The sequence below is a fragment of the Astatotilapia calliptera genome, chromosome 22, assembly GCF_964374335.1.
Source record: "Astatotilapia calliptera chromosome 22, fAstCal68.1, whole genome shotgun sequence".
Taxonomy (NCBI): domain Eukaryota; kingdom Metazoa; phylum Chordata; class Actinopteri; order Cichliformes; family Cichlidae; genus Astatotilapia; species Astatotilapia calliptera.
The window spans coordinates 29,035,065-29,053,970 of record NC_137442.1 but is presented as its reverse complement, the minus strand read 5'-3'; the positions used below and the strand labels follow the sequence as shown (position 1 = coordinate 29,053,970).

General features: G+C 39.4%; 2 long non-coding RNA genes across 2 annotated transcripts in view; one reads left to right on the top strand and one right to left on the bottom strand.

The window, feature by feature from the left end:
- Positions 1-7,622: 7,622 nt before the first annotated feature.
- On the bottom strand, positions 7,623-9,897 carry LOC145423800 (uncharacterized). The gene is made up of 2 exons (XR_013904842.1): positions 9,758-9,897; positions 7,623-9,143 (listed from the first exon to the last, which is right to left on the bottom strand). It is a non-coding gene; the product is annotated as an uncharacterized LOC145423800 (long non-coding RNA).
- Positions 9,851-18,906, top strand: part of LOC113014722 (uncharacterized) — a 58,539-nt gene continuing 49,483 nt past the window's right edge. Inside the window, exons 1-3 of the long non-coding RNA XR_013904841.1 lie at positions 9,851-9,991; positions 10,984-11,074; positions 13,238-13,394. This is a non-coding gene — a long non-coding RNA (uncharacterized LOC113014722). The remainder of the gene's footprint in view (positions 9,992-10,983; positions 11,075-13,237; positions 13,395-18,906) is intronic.

Genomic DNA, 18,906 nt, shown 5'->3' with positions numbered 1-18,906 from the left:
AACTTCAGACGGGCCTGGACATGCACTGGCTTCAGCAGCGGAACACGTCTGGCACTGCGGGATTTGATTCCCTGCCGTTGTAGTGTGTTACTGATGGTGACCTTTGTTACTTTGGTCCCAGCTCTCTGCAGGTCATTCACCAGGTCCCCCCGTGTGGTTCTGGGATCTTTGCTCACCGTTCTCATGATCATTTTGACCCCACGGGATGAGATCTTGCGTGGAGCCCCAGATCGAGGGAGATTATCAGTGGTCTTGTATGTCTTCCATTTTCTGATGATTGCTCCCACAGTTGATTTTTTCACACCAAGCTGCTTGCCTATTGTAGATTCACTCTTCCCAGTCTGGTGCAGGTCTACAATACTTTTCCTGGTGTCCTTCGAAAGCTCTTTGGTCTTGGCCATGGCGGAGTTTGGAGTCTGACTGTTTGAGGCTGTGGACAGGTGTCTTTTATACAGATGATGAGTTCAAACAGGTGCCATTCATACAGGTAACGAGTGGGGGACAGAAAAGCTTCTTACAGAAGACATTACAGGTCTGTGAGAGCCAGAGATTTTCCTTGTTTGAGGTGACCAAATACTTATTTTCCACCCTGATTTACAAATAAATTCTTTACAAATCCTACCATGTGGATTCATGGATTTTTTTTTTTCACATTCTGTCTCTCACAGTTGAAGTGTACCTCTGGTGCAAATTACTGACCTCTGTCATCATTTTAAGTGGGGGAACTTGCACAATCGGTGGCTGACTAAATACTTTTTTGCCCCACTGTATATATATAGCCCAACAATCATGTTTTACAGTCCCGTGGTCTCAGTCTCAGATACTCAACTAATCAAAGTGATGTCATGACAAAAATGAATGACCAACAAAACATTTTTCTCCTTTATTTCTGTCACACAATGCTGTATGAAACATTTCTTGCGGTTAGTATCATGGTTGCTAGGCAACCTGAACAGTGCGACGAAGCGTATACCATCCCATTTCACAAGCCTCTCACTTTCGCACTTCTCGTACTTATAGTATGCACCGTACGTAGTACGCGTAGTGCGCGTACTTCAAGCGTGCAGACCCTGAATTGGCACACAGCCCCTGTCAGTTAGTTCTTCTTGTTGCGTCGTTTCTTGTGCATTTGGGTTCTAGCTTTCCAATCTAGGTTTCTGTTTGGTTAGCTTCAACTTCATGTTTTGCCTCTATGAGTCCTGCGTTTGGGTCAAATCCTGCCTGCCTGTACATGACATCAAGTTCCTGATGAGACAATGTATCATATCTTCACACAGACTAGACAGGTGTCTGTTATGTGAACCCATCTCTTTCCCATTCTTTTATGCCTATCCCCCCACGTGAATCACACCATCCAGACTAATCAATGTATCATCTTCACACAGACCATATATATAGCTTGGTGTTTGCCTTGCACTCCTTTTACTCTGAGCACAATGAGTAGGCGACTGACTGTCGAAGAGGTTCTGGTCCGGGTTTTGGACAAGAGGGTACTGAAATTGAAACAGAGATAGAGCAGAATGGAAGAAAACACAGATTTTGATCCAGACTTTGAGGACTCTGACCAATCAACAGATGGAGAGGGAGAGGCACCTGAAGAACAGGCACCTGAGGAGACATTCCAGTCCAAGAGTCGACACTTGCTCTGGTCTTCATCCTCCCAGGACAAAGGAAGTAGAGCGGGAGTGGAAAACATCATAAAGATGACACCAGGACCAACACAGCATGCGATATCTCGTGTGGATGACTTCAAGTCTAGCTCCCAACTCTTTTTTACGGAGATGCATGACCCGTCCTCTGGTGAAATGACAAACAGGTACTATTTTGGTAAAACCTTAAACAATTTTCATCTAATTAGACAGTGTCTAATTAGACACCTAATTAGACTTTGTGTCTCATTTGGTGTCTAATTAGTGTCTAATTAGTGTCTAATTAGACACCTAATTAGACACAGTTTTCCCTTCAGTCATAAACATTTAGGACAGGTGGGTGGCGCGCCCACCACTTATGTACAATCCAGGCCCTGAGGTGACAGTTGATGATTGCCTGGTTCCTTTCAGCGGTCGCTGTTCCTTCAAGGTGTACTTTCCAAGAGAACCAGGGAAATGTGGTATAAAGATCTGGTGAGCGTGTGACGCCAGAAGCAGCTATGCCTGGAATATGCAGGTCTACACAGGGAAACCCAGTACTGGAAGGGCAGAAGGAAACCAGGGCATGTGTGTTGTGCTGGACGTGACAACCGGTCTCCAGGGGCGTAATATCACATGTGACAACTTCTTCACATCATATGCTCTTGGTCAGAAGCTGCTAAAAAGAAAGCTCACCATGGTAGGGACAGTGAGAAAGAACAAGCCTGAACTTCCCCCTGCACTGGTATCAGCCAGAGAACGAGAGGCACTCTCATCAAAATTTGGTTTCACTGACACACAAACTCTTGTGTCAAATGTTCCAAAGAAGAATAGAAATGTCATCCTGCTGAGCAAGCTATACAAAGTTGTCCCTATCAGGACCACAGAGGACAGGAAGCCCCTTATGATCCAGGACTACAGCAAGAACAAAGGAGGCATTGACTGCCTTGATAAGGTAATGCAAAGTTGCATCCATTTTATTTTATTTTTATTTATGTGAATCATAGCACTTCATGCTGAGTTTGGTCTTTGGTTTTCCATTTATTTTCAGTGCATATTCGTGTTTTTTCATTGCCGTTATTTCATTTCTAATTCTATAAATTTATGTTAAACACTACTTTGAGACATTGTTCACAGTTAAAGAATGCTGAATATTAAATAATATAAAAATTTGGTCGTGAAAAATGGTTTTTGTGCTAATTTAAGACGACCAGTCAATTTTGACAGGGAACAATAAAGTAAGGGACGGGAAGTAAACTTTTTTTTCAAACCTTTGAACACATTCTCACTCACTAAAAAAACTTCGAACCATTGTTGCATAACTGGGGCGGATTTTAAACCTAACTTTAGCACAGGTGCTGCTTTTCCTTGCAGACAATGAAGACCATCCTGTGAACTGTTGCAAAGAATGATTGTGTCAAAAATAACATCAGTATGACGCATCGGGACACCAAAAGATTTCTAGTCTCATAATACATTTGATGACAGGGTATGTGTTTACTGGAAGAATATTTCTTTCTGTGCTATTCACCACACATCTTGACATGCCTCTGCATTGTGTCTGCAATGCTTTCACTCCTTTGTAAAAAAACAAAAACAAAATCATTGCACATGTATAGAGGGAGGAGTAGAACTAAGATCAAGAAAAAAAAGCAGGTGCATGTGGAGAGGTGAGGTTTTCATATGTCATGTCATTCTGTCAGGTAGAGGTCAGGTTTTTCCACACTAAACTGCCTCATCAATGTTTTTATAGACCTTGTTTTGTGCATTAGTGCACTGCCATGTTGGAACAGGAAGGGGCCATTCCCAAATTGTTTCCACAAAAAGCATGAAATGGTCCAAAATCTCTTGGTATGCCAAAGCATTAAGAGTTAATTCACTGGAACTAAGGGGTCGAGTGAAAGACAATGTGGGTAACTCTGGCCACACCATAAAAAAGGGCATTTAGAGCAGCTGAAATGAAAAGATTTCTCATACTTTGTTGTAGGAGAACTAAGCACAAAGGTAAAAAAAAAAAAAAAAACGTGGTTCAAGTTAAATTGCGCGCCACCAATAAAGCTATGGTCACACAAGACCAGATTCCAGATTAAGAATTGCAAGAAAGTCTGGCTCCTTGCATGCAAAATATGAAAAATGTGACACCAATAGATACACATATATTTTTTTTTTTCAAGTCAAGTCAAGTCAACTTTATTTGTCAATTCTGCCACATGTACAGGACATACACAGAATAGAAATTGCGTTACTCTCAAACCCTAGTGATTAGAAAAATGCAAATAAAATAATTAAAAAGTAAAAATTTAAATAAATACAATACAATTTTACGTATAACAAAAAAAAAGCTATGCAATATACAATATACAATATTTGTACTATAATTTGACTTTTAGACTTTAAAAATCCCCATCACTAAAGATATTGTTTTATACCTACACTGTTCTAGCTTGATAGCATAAAGCATGATAGTGTAGTATCACATCATAGTCACAGTGACATGCTAGTGGTGTAGTAGAATGTTATGTAGGAAGTTCTGTATGAAAGCAAGATGCCCAAGGGCTTAGCATGGTTTTCTGTTGCGTTTGAGTGTGCGTGCTTACAGCAACACCTCAGAGGAGAGAACTTTTTAAATTAGTTAACTGACTTGCAACTTAACTTGTATCACTAGTGATCATTTTGGTGTCATATTTTGACTGCAGTAAGAGATCATTTAAAAGTTTAGGTTCTTCTTTTCAGTGTATTAGCAACTCTTAAAAAAATTAAAATGCAAAGCCTGTTGCTGTGATGTTCCACCCTGATCTTCATCTGCTGACAGTGCTAGTGTTGGTCTCAGAAACACAGCTAGAACACAGTGTTCTAGTTTGTCAAATGTAATAAGATGAGTAACTATAGTACAAATGCCCATCCGTGCATTTTTCTGGTCTTTGCTGTTTGTGTTTTTTTTGTTGTTGTTCTCTCTCTGGTGAGGTAGAAATACTACCTCACCAGGCTTTCACTATGCCTACAGGTTGTCAAGGTACTGAGGAGGACTAACCCCTGAAAAGCAGGTGGCGCTGAAAACACCTCCATGCTTTGAGGTTATGTGCTACAGAGCAGGTTGAGGTGTTTACAGACATTTTTAATTTGTCCCTCACCCAGTCAGCTGTACCAACATGCTTCAGGTCCACCGCCATAGTGCACCTCCCAAAGAAAAACAACATAACCGGTTTGAATGACTATTACCCCATCACACTCACTCCAACTGTAATGAAGTGTTTTGAGAGCATAGTCATGTCCATGTCCAAATGTGATGATTGCAAATACCTACTGTGTAATTTTCCCAGTCTTTCCAGTTTGGACATGTTTTCTTTTGTTTTTGTCTTGCTTTGTTACACCTACTCATTTCCGCATTTCAGCTGCAGCATGAAATGCTGTTTCATTCAATGTGTTATTATTCTGAGTCAGTGCTTCTCATTACTTTTAACCTTTTGACGTCATTAAACATACCATTCAACAGATCAAAAATATGTCATTCTTGTAGAAGAAGTAAGCACAGAAGTAAGAGGTAAAAAGGTGTGAATCCATTTAAGGTCTTTCAACAAAGCAACACAGGAAATAATGTAAGTGTAGTTTTAAAAAAATATATAAACCAGTTCTTCTCTGGATGAAACCTGCATGCTCAACAAGCCCTAACACAGTCCTGATCAGTTTTAGATTTTTTTTGTTTTTTACAGTAGTTTTCACTCCCAAAATGTACTGCTGCATGTCTGCCTCTCAGACATTTTTAGATGTGTTCCTTTGATAGTAGAAACTCCCTCATCAAGCTGACTGATTTCAAACCATTAATGTCTATTCCTGCGAGTAGAATATAAAGTCATTATTGAACACAGTGTTCTAGTTTGCCAAATGTAATAACACGAGTGACTATAGTACAAATACCCATCCGTGCATTTTCTGGTCTTTCCTGTTTTGTTTATTTGTTGTTGTTCTCTCTCTCTTTCTTTTCCATGTGCATGTTCTCACAAAGACTGCTGAACCCTGCGCTTAACTACAACCTTAAAAATCCTCTTTCGGTGTGTGATCTTGAATCAATACGTGTACTTGTTTAAACCGAGGAATTCGGAGATGATGGCTGTCAACACACAGCCAAAAAAGGTGTGCTACTACTTTGTGGGGGATGGAGCACGCAGGTGAATCATGCAAGGACATTTGTTTGCAGCTAAACTCCATGCCAGCTACAGAGCTAACTTGGCAGTGCATTTTTAAGGAGATTGTACAGTTGTAAATGTACCCATGGATATTGACCCTATTATATTTTCTTCTAGGTTACTTGGGGGATTCTGTTGGTGTCCTGTAGTGTGATGAGAATATTAGGTAATACATTATAACACAGCTGTAACTAAGTGTATTTTCAATGTCATTTATATCGAATTTACATTGTGATTGTATTTAAAAGTATATTCACTAGAAAAAGTGGTTGACAAGTCAGGTTTTTACAGGGAAAAAAGAAATACTACCTCACCAGGCCTTCACTATACCTACAGGTTGTCAAAGTACAACAGTGGTGTAAAAGAGCTGCAAACCAAGTATGATACATTCTTGGTCCATCAAATATAGCTGAACAGCACAACAGCAACTGTGCTTTACTTATGGTTAACTTCTGCCACCTACAGTTTTTTTATGAGCATTGCATGTGCATTTGGAGCAATGTAAATGTATTTACGTCAAAGAACGTAACTTAGAACTGCAGTAATGCAAAAGCCTTTGTGGACTGGACAGAAGAGAGGCAAATGGGATGCCTGGGGGGGGGGGGGGGGGGGGGGGGGGGGGTGAACCATATAAGAGAGTGAGTATGAGTGATCAACAATACAGTATCACACCCATTAAGTTTGCTCTTTAGCTAGACTTTAAGTCTAGCTGTAACAGGTCTAAAATTAAGATTTCGACTCACTTTCTATCCTCAGCCTTTGGATGTCAATATCTGTTGATCTGTTGTCACTATGTTTGAAATCTGCCAATATTTTCATTATAGCTTGCACTATTTCAACATGTGTTTAATAAAACTACTCATATAGTAACATATTTAATATACTGTGGTAACCAGGAAAAGGAAACAGCCAAGTTATCATTATCGTCACCAGTGAGTTGTAGAATTAGACTGCTGATTGAATAGAAGCACAAACATGACATCTAGTGGGTGAACACAGTTACAGTGCATGACGCCATGTACTAAAAGGTCAATCGTCATTAGATTCCTCATGTTGTTTTTCTTACAAACACGCTGATCGTTTTTATTCTCTTGTACAAGTATGAAATGCTGCAGCAGTGGTCTCCAAAGTAATTCTTCATTTTGATTTTTTTTTTTTTAAAGCAATGTAAACTTTTATGTGAGGGGAAAAAGGGGAGTCTTAAATATCTTGATGCATGCTAAAGTCTTAAATGTTTTACTGCTCTTTAACATGACAGATAATGAAGTTTTGCCAGAAAAGCACATATACAGTACTAAAATATTGTCCAACACAAGGATGGTGTGACAGAGCAACACTAAGCTGTATGTGAAACTCATGTTTTACAAATCACTGTACCCAATGCATCAGCTGATTTTACTGAGATATAGATATCTATATATCCTTTTTGTTTAGTTGGTTTCTGTTTTTTCAGTAGAGATGGTCACTGCCCTCCAAAGTTCTCTTTTTAAGATTGGAGAACAGTAGGTGGACAGATCCATTTTGACTTCTAACAGCATGCTTTCAAAATACAGAGGTAATCAAATAGAACTGGAGATAGAAAACTAAAACAATGATCAAAATGTGTTCTTAAGTGAAATACTGAGCGGTTAGTATTATTGTAGCCAGCATCCAGTTTCCCCTTTACCTGAAAGAAGGGCAAATCATAACATACCACTGTGCCACAATAAGCAAAAAAGGTAATGAGTGTTATTTGAATCATTTTAAATAAGTTAATCTCTTTTTTAAAAATTATCTTAAAAAATTAAGCAAATAAGCACAGAGTCAAAGATGTATTCAAGTAGCTTTATTTGTTAAAAACCAGAACAATTGACAAATAAGACTTCAAATTTCTTCTCCTTGAGCCGTCGATTCCAGGCTAGCTCATGAATGATGTGTAACAGACGATCTGAATGAAGGCACTCCATCTTAAGTCCAAGTATCATTCCCAACCAGTTCAAGTAAACAACCTCCTCTCAGCCTCTGTGGCAATCAATAACAGCTGAGTGTAGGATGTTTACATGAACTGAGTCTGAACAACTGAACACAAAACTACACTTTAAAGGAGCACAGTGTCTAAATCAGGTATGGATTTCAATGAATATTGAATAAAAAGGTTAACTTGGCAGTAGGGGGTAGCCAGCAGCCGCAAACATCAGACTGAAAGCTCTGTGGTGCAGACAGCTTCCAGTCGGGGATGTTTACAGCCCCAGACGACCAAGTGCATGTGGAGCCCTAAATGCAGATTATACAAACACTTTCCACCTACATTTGATCTGAAGATGCCAGCCCAGGTCCTTAATAGAGTTAAGGTCAGAAGGTTATAATGGCCACACTGTGGTTTTCCTTTTGAGCAACCAGGGAGCCTATAAAAGAAAAACCTTTCCATAGCATGTTAGGACATTGCCAAGTTGGGATCACAATACACCTATGAGGACATTTTGACACAATGAAGTGGGTCTAATCATCTCGCTACACAGTATTCCAGTTCAGATCCCTCTGCCTTATGCTTGGTGAGTTAGGTTGGTGTTTACCAATCATCTAGAACCCAATCCACCTGGACCATAGTAGCAAGGCTTTCACTGGTGGATCAAACAGTTTTAAAATTACAGATATCTGGTCTCTTGGAAACATGTTTTTATTTTGTTTATTAGAAGTCTGCTTTAAAAATATGGTTCATTTACTCCAAGCCCTTAAGCACTTTAGTATACATCCATGTTTGTGTGGAATACAGAATAGGCACCTACCATGCATGTCTTCTGGACAGACACAGGGAGCACATGTGTAACTCCACACAGTAAGGTGAAAAAGCAACAAAACTACACAATACACCCACCTTACCACCATTTCTCTATTTGACTCACACTTTCCCCAAGATTTTTATGAACCCTCTCCATTTTTCCAAAATTATATCCATGTTTTTCATGCCAGACACTGCACTTCTGCCACACTTTATCTTCTGAGAAATTGCACTCCCATTTTGCATGAGAAATGCAACTTGTTTAATTTAACTAGAGGTTATTTAATAACAAACACCTGGCAAACCAATTAGCAACCATGTCCAATTTAAAAGAATAAAAAACAAACAAACTCAGCTGTATCTGTTTAAATCCTACTGACATGTGACTGCATAATCATTTCAGCCATTAGACACAAAAGAAGAAGAAGAAGAAGAAGCAGCAGCATAATAATAATAATAATAATATTTGGAACACAGTTCACGCACTGGACCAGGAAGACATACTATGAAACTGTAGATGCTGTATGAAGCGAACGCTGACCAGATGTATACCCGTGTACAGTTTCGTGGCTCCTTAAAGAAAGGAAAAAAAGAGGAAAAATGAGGAGTAAAGTTAACATTTAATCTTTTCCGAAATACTTTAGTGCCAAGCATCCATAGAGCCTCGTGAATTAGCACAATGGTGCTCCTAGGAGAAAAACGACAACAAAACAAAACAACTTTGTCCCTCACTGTACTGCCTCAAAAGATTAACATGCCAGCCTGCTGTTTCACGCTGACTTGCGCCACAGGTTAAATTACATTAGCTACGAAACAGCTGTTTGGTGCCTTGTTATTTAGAAGCATATTGCGGTTTAACGCTACTGTAATGTCACTGAAGTAAACTTGCACTGCTGGTAAAGACTGTTGCAAGGCCAGCTACTGTGTCCTACCTAACTGAACATAGAAAAAGCTAACTTAAACAGCAAGATGACTGTTAGTAACAAACGTCAACTGCTTGTGAGGTAACCGGCATCTCTAGAGAACTGCTTAAAGTAACTTTGTGCTGCCAGGCGTCCTACCAGACTAAACAATATAATGTGGTAAGTGTTAGCACTAGCTAACCAACGACCTAGGCTACAGCTAGCTCGCTAGCTGCTGTTAGCTCGTCTGTGACCCTAACCTTGTGCCGTGTGACGTTCCCTTACCGGTATATAAAACGATTATCCCCGGACGAACGACACGACAGCATCCAGTGCAGGAAATTATTTTGTATTTTGAGTCAACCTGGTAATGTTCTGTGCTATTCTAGGAAGCCTGTTTAGTTTCCTTCCGTTTTCATTCACTTGTCTTTATTTTGACCTTTGGTTACTCGACACCAACATTGACGTCATTGTCATGGCAACACAGTCCCTCCTACCGCGAGCCCGGACAGACATACGGTAGTTACTTTTACGTTTTACGCTTGAAATATAGCCGTAATTAGCATCTCACTGTGAATGTAGTGTTTTTTGTTTCTAAAGAGTTGAACAGGCGCAAAGGAAGCTTAATTCCGGTTTGTTCGTGAGAAAAAGTAATGATAAAATAACAGAAAGACGAATATAACTAAAATCTGTTTAAACTGTTAAGTAAACATTCACAAATATGTTTAAACTACCAAAAGCAGAGTCATAGCAAAAAAGCCAGTTTGAATAATTGGATTATTTAGGCATCAGCAAAACTATTATTTTTGCAAGCCTGTGTTTTTTTTTAACTACTTTGTTTTTTGCATACATATTTAGTAGGTTGTTGGTTCTATATTAGCAATTATAAAGGACAGGAGCCTCAAAATGAGATTTTGAATTCTAGCATTACCACACTTTGTTTTCTTTTTCTTTTTTTCTTTTGTTTGCTTTTCTCTTTTCTTCCCTCTTTCCTTTCATCCAAATCTGCAATGACTTTTGGAGGCCAAGAAAATACCATTGAACTGAAAAAATGTACTTAAAGCAAGTACTTAAGGCAATCAGTTGCTTTAATTTTAATTTTTTCATGTTTTCTGTGACATTCCCTGCATACTAGCATCGTGCACCCTGCTGTTATGTGCTGCATTGTCTCAGGGGCATCTTTGCACAGCCTGCACCTGGGGTCTTACCTGGTGTGGTACATGCTGTACAGGCTCCTGTCCCTTCATGATGGTTCCTGTTGTTGCGGCTCTTCTTTCTTAGGTTTCTGCAGCCTGAGTTATCCACTAAGCACATGATCAGTTGTGGTTATCTTCCTGATATACTCATGGATGTTTGTTGTTTCATCTTTAATATTGGTTTTGACACACTAGAATTTGGCCTTCTGCATAGCGTACAGTCTCATGATGCTGTATTTGGGGTGAAACACTCCATGCATGATAAGAAGGTTTGTTGTCTTGAAGTCAGTGACTTCTCTCTCCTCCTTTGGCCAGCTTATTATCCTAGCAGGGTATCTGATGACCGGCAAGGCATGAGATCTACCTAGATCTCAAGCTTGAACCACAACCAAAAACCGCCCACAGGGTGAGTGGAGAAAGTTTTATTTATAGATAGATAGATAGATAGATAGATAGATATTATAGTGCCTTTTAATTAAAGTTGGATTGTGGATCTTGATCATTGTTTTTAATGTTTTTTGACATTTATAAAAGTATATGTTAAAGATTTTTTAAAAATTCCTAAGACTCAAATTTTGGCAATTGAAAGTCATCCATTTGAGCCCAGGGGCTTAGCATTTTCTTTACTTTTGTAATTCATTATGTGATATTTCATTTACATTAATAGTCACTGTGATTATTAGATTAGTTACCGATAAAGATTTACAGCCCTAATTCATATTTCACAAAGGCATCAAACATATTACACAAGTTTAGCTTTATTTAAACTTTGTTCAATAGTGCACATTGGTATTTATTCATCCAGATTACTGGTCTCAGCTCTGCCTTAGCTCCTAGTAGTTACTATTGCGCAAGTACTTGCTTGAGGGAAACCCTGAGTCCAGTCTAACAAAGTTATGCGGCCTGTCAATAACAGGCTTTCAATTGGAAAAAAAAAAAAAAGCAGGGAAAAAAGAAGAAAGTGTTTTGAAAAAAGCAATATGGAAGCTACCTTGTAGCTCTGAGCATTCATCAACTGCTTATGCCTGTGGAATAATCTGTGATTAATCATTTAAGGTACATGCTTTTGCCCCATTCATGTTTTCTATTACATCATGCCTGTTGACATATTTGATAAGCAGTGTGCTCATTAATCTAATTAGTGCCTTTAGCTACTTATGTTTATTCCATCAGATGGATCAGATCAGACTGATCATCTTTGCCTTAGCGTGTCTTTGTGTCCAGTCAAAGTGTAATGGATGTAATACAGCAATTCTTTAAGCATGATAGAGTTAAGTGCATTTTTAATTACATATAATCAAAGAGTGTAGATGAAAGAGTAAGTAAGGTCCTAGCAACTTCACATAATCCAAAAAGTAGTCATTACTCTCTTCAAGAGAGTGTGTTAGAAACTGCTTTGTGCAGTATCCTCCACATGAGGTCAGGCTAGTTCCACAAATCAACTAGCTTTTCATTATGTAATGGAACAAAGTTAGCTGAATTCTTGTGATATATTACAGGACGTATAGTGACTATTTAATATTCAAAGCCCATGAACATGTTGCAAGAATATTCAAAGTACCCAATCTTTGGTCAAAATTGTGAAGCAAGATCAGCGAATGCAAATTTCTAAAAATTATTTCTGAACCCATAACAATATTCATTATATTTCAGAGGGTAGTGGTGGTGGTGTAGCCTTCTTTATGTAACACTGCAAAAGACTTCTTAATAATTCATATAACGTATTGCAGTTATTTCTTATGAAAAAAGAGCAAGAGAGAGAGAGAGAGAGAGAAAATCCATCTATAACCTAACCAGGGAAATTGATTCCCTTGTCATTCTGTGTGGTCTGAAATTGCCCAGAGCTATTATGAGAGAGACTGATTTTTGCTGTGCAGTGGAGTGGAACAGTCTTGCCTTGTAGAGCTTTTTGTGAGATGTGAACAGATTCATGAGCAACAGCACTGCTAAAGAGGCATGTTATCATGTGCTCTCAGGCAGATATCCTAAACATTTTAAGCTTTTTAGAGTAATCTAACTGATCTGTGCTAAAACGTGCAATTCACACAAAGTCATTGGTACAAACACTTTCTGCATGTTTAACCAAACTGCATACAGCATAACTTTGACAGTTGTAAAAAAATAAAGTTGTAATTAATTTGACAGTTGTGAAATAAGGTTTGTTAGTTCTTTCAAATGATCCCATTAACTGTAAAGTTATATTAAAATATATTTTTTAAAAACTTAAACAACAACAAACAATATTTTTTTTGACAACAAATCAGAGGTGTTTCTAATGTGGTGGACATGTGGAGGCACCAGTGGCACACTCACATTCACACCTATGGGCAATTTAGCTTCGCCAATTAACCTAACCCCACTAATTACATTTCTTTGAGAGGAAGCCGGAACGCGGGAAGATCATGCAAGCTCCACACAGTTATCATGTGGCCAGGTGATGGAATCGAACTCAGGCCCTTGCTGTCAGGGAACAGTGCCAATCACCACGCCACCATGCTGCCCCCTAATCAGGCCAAAGCAACATATATGTCACATTAGAAACAAATTCTGTGTATGTTTCAACCAACAGGCTACACCAATCAGAGGTCATAGATGAGCTGTCCCAGAGGAAAATGAAAGTCAGTAGTGGAGTTGAGAGTTACATCACTGCCCTTCTTATCATATCTCTGAACACTGCATGGGATCCTTATTTCAGATGAGCAGAGGGGTGTACCAGAGGACCACAGGTATGTTCCTATCTGGGGCAACATGATGTTTTTCACCATGCTTCTGTGATTCTTTACTGGTTAATAGACCACCCACAACTTACTGTAAAAGTCAGTATTTTTGTGGCGTGATAAATAGAAGAATCAATACACGCTCTGATTAATTTTAAAGGTTTCTGTGAAATGTGTGTCTGGGTAGTTTTACTGGGCTGGAAATTACAAAGGCTATCAGCGCTTAAAAACGGATGCTTGCAGGCTGGATTGGCAGGTTTACAACACCTCGCCACATTGCCAAAATATGGATTGCTTTTTTTTTTTCCAGTATTTTACCTTGTGGCTACAATCAGAGTGTGCTTGACCCATAAACTAAGAAATGGGCATTCTTTCATTTTGAGTTTCTTCACCAACTTTGTTGTTGTGGTCTGGAAAAAAACAAACAAGCTTTTTGTTGTGTTTTTTGCTTATTTTCTGTCAAATATATGCCAATGCAATGGAGATCAAACACGGACAATTTTTCAAGTATGAACGTCATGAGCGTGGGTTCCCTCCGGGTACTCCGGCTTCCTCCCACCGTCCAAAGACATGCAACTTGTGGGGATAAGTTAATTGGATAATCCAAATTGCCACTAGGTGTGAATGTGTGAGTGAAAGTGAGTGCGACTGGTTGTCCATCTCTGTGTGTTGGCCCTGCGACAGACTGGCGACCTGTCCAGGGTGTACCCCGCCTCTCGCCCTATGACAGCTGGGATAGGCTCCAGCGCCCCCCGCGACCCTGAAAAGGATAAGCGGAAGCGAATGGATGGATGGATGGAACGTCAGTATACTTTAAGGAAGTGATCCCTGTGAGCAATAAACCACGTACACATAGTTCACCACTTAATGCATTTTGTTTACTCTCGGTTCTATATGATGTCAGTAAGAAGAAGAAGCAGCTCCCTTATTCAAAACATCACTACAGCAGGTAGCGCCGCCTGGCTGATTTGGCAGAGTTTTTGCCCTTCCTGATGTCAGTGAGAGTGGATGTATTAATAATCATGATCATAGTCATCTCAGGCACACAGCTCTGACTGAGCAAGGAAGCCCCACCCACTTACTTTCAAACCTTTTATTTGTGAGGGGCAGCAAATTAAGATGAGCTAAAATGGCTTTGAGAGAGAATGAAGTGGTAAAGCATTTGTACAATTTACGCTGATCCTGATTTAAATATATGTGCAAATTTTTGAAAAATGTAAGAAAAAAAATAAACATGCATAATACAACTCAGTGTAAGCAATGTCTGCAATAAACAAAGAGAATCATAAACAGAAACCATAACATTATGCTTCACTGGGAGGAACTGAAATCCAAAATAATGAACTGAAATCACTATGAGAGCAAGGAGAATCTAAAGAAATAGTGTCGGCTCAATAGCTGCATTTACATTCATCTAACTTCCTCTAGCCTTATTCAGCAAAGAAGGAATTATTTACTGGACTCAGCAGCTCACATACTGTATATGTTTTGAATAAACCATGTGAATTTGTTGGATTGTTAGCGACAAAGCAAGCAACCAAAAGAACTGCTCACCAGTGGTTTGCAACACTTCCTTTTCCTCTTCAATGACAATTTGTTGAACAGAAAATAATTTCTAAAAAATGTATGATTGTGTCAAGATTAGTGGTAAAACTGGCCATCGCAACAGTGTCTGGAAACAAATGTTTTGCCAAATATATCAATTCGTCTGTGGCAATTTCAAAAATTATCATAATTTTATTATAACTATTATTATTTTTTTATATTATATATTTTCCCATCTATTTTTATATACACGATCAAAAAGTGTATGCACCTGTGTGTTGTTTAGCCCCTTGATGAAGTCAGAAACTGATCACCAAACTCAGCGTGGGCACTTAGACTCTGCACCCTTTTTCGGCTGAAAACTATGACGTCAGTCTTGGAGGTGTTAATTCTCATCCCAGCTCCTTTACACTTGGCTGCAACCTGCCCAAGTGCAAGTCTGCCGTTATCACTCAATGAAGCCAATTTCCCCAGTGCAACTATAGAAATGTAAAGTGTTATAATGGCATAATTTTTTTAAGTTAATTAACTAAAGCTAAATCCCACTGTTGTACCATGTCTGAAAATACAGCCGTAAATGATTCCCTCATTTTCACATTCTCAGATTTGTTTAACTTCTTGAGAAGAACATCTACACACAGCTAAAAAAAAAAAAAAAATCCTGGTATTAACACCATGCGCAACATGTGCTAATTTATAAAGCATTGACATTCAATATCATAAACTCAAGACATCACAGCTGGATCCCATTTAACACACAGTTCATCAGATGGAAATACATCAGTCGTAACCTCAAATGATCGACAGAAGGGTGATGGACAAGTTTACTTGTTTTCCCCCCGATGCCTGAATGAGGCTAATATTGCCTGAGATGCTGACGAATGAAGAATGCTGACACAGAATATGGATTTTTGTGATTTCTGAATATTTGGTTTAGGTATGAGAAAAACTGAAGATGAGTTTTCCATCTTACATTTGTGTAACCCAAACATTCTGGCAGTAATTTTCCTACAGTTAGATTGCACTGGAGAACCAAAACAGTGTGTTCAGATCTCTGAAGCTGCCTGCAGAATCTGGCACCCAGATTTTAGCAGCAGATCCTTTAAGTCCCACAGGTAAAAGTTATAAGACATGTAGTAGCACATTCTCAACAACTCTTTCAATGGCTCGTTTGTCTCTGTTTGGACTGCTATCTGTAGTTTTTCATTACTATAAGGTAGAGATGGCACGATACCACTTTTTTATGTCCGATACCGATACCGATATCATAAATTTGGATATCTGCCGATACCGATATGAATCCGATATAGTGTTTTTTAATCAACAAAACTGTTTTTTAAAATATCTTGCTGCATTTTGCAAGTCTGCAAGTTCATACTCAAGTTTAAAACAACAACTACACTAAAGCTATTCTGTTATACCTGTATACAAAAAAAATATTTCATAGTTCAGCAATACTGATCAATCTAATAAACTTAGACCTACACCATCCTCCCTATTCTGGTATTTTAAAGAGTACTTAGCGTAAATATTAAGCAACCTAACTAATAGGGTTCCAACTCCCAGCAACAACAAAAATAAATAAATAAAAAATAGGGAACCACCCCTCACGCTCCACCTCATGATGCTTAATCGACGTAATCAACCTTAATTTGATGCAGTGTGAAAAAAATGCACAGAAATCAATCATTTTTCAAGAAATATTAAATAGATTCAACATCTTTCTTCAACAAAATTGCAGACTGCACAGATGGTACCTTCCCAAAGTAAAAAGTACTATAGCTTACTAGGGTATATATATTAGACTTAATAGTCACTATGTAGCACGGTGGCACGGTGGTTAGCACTGTTGCCGCACAGCAAGAAGGTCCTGAGTTCAATTCCACCATCAGGCCGGGGTCTTTCTGTGTGGAGTTTGCATGTTCTCCCCGTGTTTGCGTGGGTTCTCTCCGGGTACTCCGGCTTCCTCCCACCATCCAAAGACATGCAGCTTGTGGGGATAGGTTAATTGATTAATCCAAATTGTCACTAGGTGTGAATGTGCGAGAGAATGTGAGTGTGAATGGTTGTCTGTCCCTATGTGTTAGCCCTGCGACAGACTGGCGACCTGTCCAGGGTGTACCCCGCCTTTCGTCCTATGACAGCTGGGATAGGCTCCAGCGCCCCCCGCGACCCTGAAAAGGATAAGCGGAAGCGAATGGATGGATGGAGTCACTATGTACAGTAATTGACTTCTATTCATTTTACATCAAATTAAAACTTTGGGTGTCAGATAATTATTTATTAACAGCTAGACATTTTAAATGAGAATAAGAAAGAAAAGTATGTCTTTGTGCCCCCTTTTCCCAGTTAATGCCCTATCGGCCCCCCTGGCTAAACTTTGCTAGATCCGCCCCTGCACAGTTACCAGCCGTCAGCTACGTAGAAAAAGATCCTGGAGTAGAAAGTAATATTAAATACATTCTAACAATAGCTGATCAAGCTTAAACGTGCTGCTGTTGTTCAGCCGCTGGTTTGCTCTTTCTGGCGCAAAGTGGACCAAAAACAAACGAGAAACAAACGAGAGACAGACTCGCGACAGAAAAGCCGATCAGCTGATTTAAGCAGTTTCACGATTGAAGTAGCAGCCGGAGAGCGAGAGGCAGTCGCTCGTTAAGCTTAACGCAGGAATGCTTTACAAACATTCAGAGATGGACTTACACACTTGCTTTACTTCTCTCGGGGATAACTTTGTCGGAGATGAAACGCCAGGTTGCTAGCGAAGCTCCACATGCTATCCAGACCACTGACAGGTCCTGCATGCCACAGCTGCTCTATCACGTGATGCATACGTTCTGAGGTGAGTTACGGCGTGTTGCAAGTTTTGTGAGGTGCTTTCGTGATATTTAATGGATCGGATTACATTTTTTATTTTTCTCCGATATCCGATCCAGTAATTTAGGTCAGTATCGGACCGATACCGATACGTAATATCGGATCGGTCCATCTCTACTATAAGGAGCATGCGGAAACGTTCGCCTATTAAGTGAAACCTTCTTAAGCAATCTGTTAAGTAGTACCATGTTTGTTTGTTTTGTTGTATTAGAGATAACAAAAATGAATAACCTTGGATACTCACATTAGACCACTATCGCCTTGACAACAAAAGCCTGAAATGACAGATCCAAACTGGTTCTCTTGTCCATTATATGTAAAACTCTTACAAGGCTGAACTTTTTGGGTATTTTAGCCTGACAATAATAGCTGACAAATCAAATCTAGAATCAAAACTGTATGGGGAAAGAGAAAAAGGCAAACACTGGCTTAACAGTAGGAAGTTGACTTCCTTGAGTGGCCCATATCCAAAAATCCATCCATCCAATTAGACAATGTTAGACTACAGTAGTAGCAGACTAAGAAGGTTTTTCCAGTTGTTGTTGTTTTTTCGGGTTTTTTTTTTTCAAAACTCTGAAAACCTGCAAAGGAAGGTGCCCAAGACGCATTCTAATTAGATCCTCCTTTAGCAGAGAACTGGAAGTCTTGCCTTCCAGTTCTCTCTCAGGTTGTCTCAGTCTGATACAGCGGTGTAATGATCTGCTTGTCCATCTAACTCCATTTTAGCCTCACCAGAAAACTTGATGTCAGGGTTCAGTTTTCCCCAAAGCAAAGGTCGCTCTCCACCAGAGATGGGCAGTACTGGTTAAAAGTAACGCTTTGCTGTAATCTGATTACTTTTTTTCAAGTAACGAGTAAAGTAAGGGATTACTATTGCAAAAAAGTAATTAGATTACTGTTACTTGCCCGTAAGCACACTGCATTACTACTGTTTGTGGGAGTGTCTCATGACAATGACGTACGAACACATGACGTTCGTGGCAGCAAAAGACGTGTGTAGATCATCCATCCATTCGCTTCCGCTTATCCTTTCCAGGGTCGCAGGGGGTGCTGGAGCCTATCCCAGCTGTCATAGGGCAAGAGGCGGGGTACACCCTGGACA